Source organism: Drosophila grimshawi, unplaced genomic scaffold, assembly GCF_018153295.1.
Source record: "Drosophila grimshawi isolate 15287-2541.00 unplaced genomic scaffold, ASM1815329v1 contig_311, whole genome shotgun sequence".
NCBI lineage: Eukaryota > Metazoa > Arthropoda > Insecta > Diptera > Drosophilidae > Drosophila > Drosophila grimshawi.
Window position 1 is genome coordinate 2,615,974 of NW_025063098.1, and position 2,776 is coordinate 2,618,749.

Sequence of the window (2,776 nt, forward strand, 5' to 3'; positions counted from 1 at the left end):
GTCACTCAAAGTTGTCGGTGGAGCTTGCGTTCCACAAACAGCGTTCACGGTACACCCACCAATAACTCCAAGGAACGAAATCACTGAATATACTGCTAACAATGCATGTTCACGCAGTATTGAAAGCTTCGTCAAGTTGCAGCAGAATGGAGCGTGGCACACTTACAATCGTCCCCCTAAGTCAAACCCACCCTTTTTCACTCTCTTCGCCCGCTCTCACACCCACACTTTACACACGATGCGAAATATTGTGTGGTCGTTTCGTCGGTCTTTCGAACTTGGGCGCGAACCGAAGTCGAAATGGTCGTCGTGTGGGGCGATGCCAAAGCCAAAGGCAAAGCCGCATCGTTCCGTTCCGTTCCATTCGAAATGCCCGAATGGCAATGAATGAAAGACGCTTTAGTACTGAAAAGGTCGTGGATTTGTGTAGTTGTCGTGTACGCGCTGCTGCGTCCGTCGTGCCGTGTTTAACCGCTCACCAAAGCACCAAAGCACCAAAAGCACACACAGAGACCAGCGTCAAAAACTGTCGTCGCGTCTGTTTTTACCGTTTTAAGCGTTCACCATTTACCGCTCAAGCGTTGTGTATGTGTGTGCAAAAATCTGTTAATCGAGTGCGCTAAATCAGTGTTGCAAAATCATTAATAACCTCAGTGATTAATTGTTGCAAGTGTGTCTGTGTGTGTGTGTGCCTGTTTGTGTCTGTGTGCCTGTTTGTGTGTGTGTGTGTGACAAGCAAGTTGCACGTGCTAAAGCAAAACATTCTTTTGGCTCACAGCTTACACTTTCGCTGTGTTGTTGTTATGCAAATTGGGCAACAACAATAACTGGCTCTACGTGTGTGCGAGTGTGTGTGTGTGTGTCGAAGTGTGTGTGTGTGTGTGTGTGTGTGTAGGGCTCGCCCACAATGCATAAATCAAAATACACATTATTGAGTCATAAATAAAGTTCGCATCGCTCGCGCTTCGCTACTTTAAATAAGGCCAAAGGCAACTCTCTCCTCATCCAACGCCCCCTGCCCACCCCCCCCTCCAATCCAACGCACACACACCACCCGCGCGCTCTCTCTCACTCTCTCTCTCTCTCTGTGGCAGCCGCCAAATACTGTTTGCCATATTTTTTGCTCAATTGTTTGTCCCAACGCCCCCTCCGCAAACACCAAACCCGATTGCCTCGCATCGCCTGCCCAATTGATGATGCGTGCGTCTCGTTTGTTGCATAAAACTTGCTCAATGCTTACACGCCCTCAAAAGCAACAGAAACAACAAAAGCAACAACAGCGACAAGAGCAACAGAAGCAGCAGCAGCAGCAGCAGCAGCAGCAGCAGAAGCAGAAGGAGCAGTGGCAGCATCAGCATCAAGCATAACAACAGCAACAACAAAAACAACGACAAGCGTCCCTCGGGCTGGTTTTATTACAAAGGCCGTAAAAAGCGCCCAAAAAAAAAAAACCAAAAAAAAAAAAACAAAAAACCAAATAAAACAAAAAAAAATATAAAAATAAAAATAAAGCGAAAAACCAAAAAGTAAGCGGAGTAAGCTGAGCCACTGGAAAGGATACAACGCGTCGTCCTCTGTAAGTGCATGCATACAATATATATACTATGTATATTTCAGCTACTTAAATATTCAGAATTATTCTGGCTTCACAATATCGACAGCCTTCTCAATAAGCAAGGCGAAGTGTGTTAAAGAGAAACATGCTAGAAGAGATTAGCTTTAAATTGAGTGTTGAACAACGCCAACGAGTCTGGAGTCTGTGTTAAATGCTGCGTTTTATTTGATTCATTTTATGTGAAATGATTTTTCAGAGTGCTTTTTAACTACGATTTTTGTGGGCGCGCTTTAAGTACCGATTTAGCAAAGCAAGAGTTTGACTTTGAAATGAATTTGATTATTTAAAGGGTATTATTTTTTGGGTTAGTTCGTTTTTGATTTAATAACGAAACTAAACAAGACACACATTTTCAAAAATATTTTATTTTCCTTTTTGATATTTGCATTTATTATATTTATTATCTGTAGAATTTATTGAAGCAATGTCGAAATTCCTATCTTGCGAAGTACATTGAGAAAAACATAAACCTTTTTGCATTCGTAGAATGAAAAATGTTTTAATAAATCGCAGCAAATTAAAAACCATAAATATAGTAAACAATTCTCATCTTTAGGATGTTTTTAGTGCTCCCCAAGTTCATTAGTTTCTACATATTAAATTATTGCGGGAACAGTTCTTTCAAATTAAAAACTTATTTAATTAGAGTTAGATTTTGATATACATGTTACATAAGCTTGAATAAATATTATATGGCTTTTTGTCTTAGATTTATTTGCGTATTCTGTGATGCATAATAACCTCTTTCAATTGTATGACCCTTTCAAATTATTTATAACACTCAAAAATATTATGGCAACAATTTGCAAGAGCATAATAAATATTTTCAGCAAGATTATAAAGATCCGCTTAAAAATGGCCATAATAGGAATCCATGGTAAGAAGAAAAACCCATTCGTTATTCTCATCAGACGAGGGCTCGTCATCTAAATCCTTTGCTTTTGATCATCTACAAGACGAGCAAGTGGTTGTGTGTGTGGTTTTCTGTGTCAGTCAGTCAGTGAATCTAGTCAAACGTGCAAATTCCAATAGCTTTTCTTCTTATTTTTGCATGAAGTGCGTGAATCGTGACTTTGTCTCTGTTTGACTGTTTGTCCGCATGTCGCCAGCGCCTGTACCCAAAAAAGTAAGCCATGAAAATCATATTAAAATGCTGTCTGT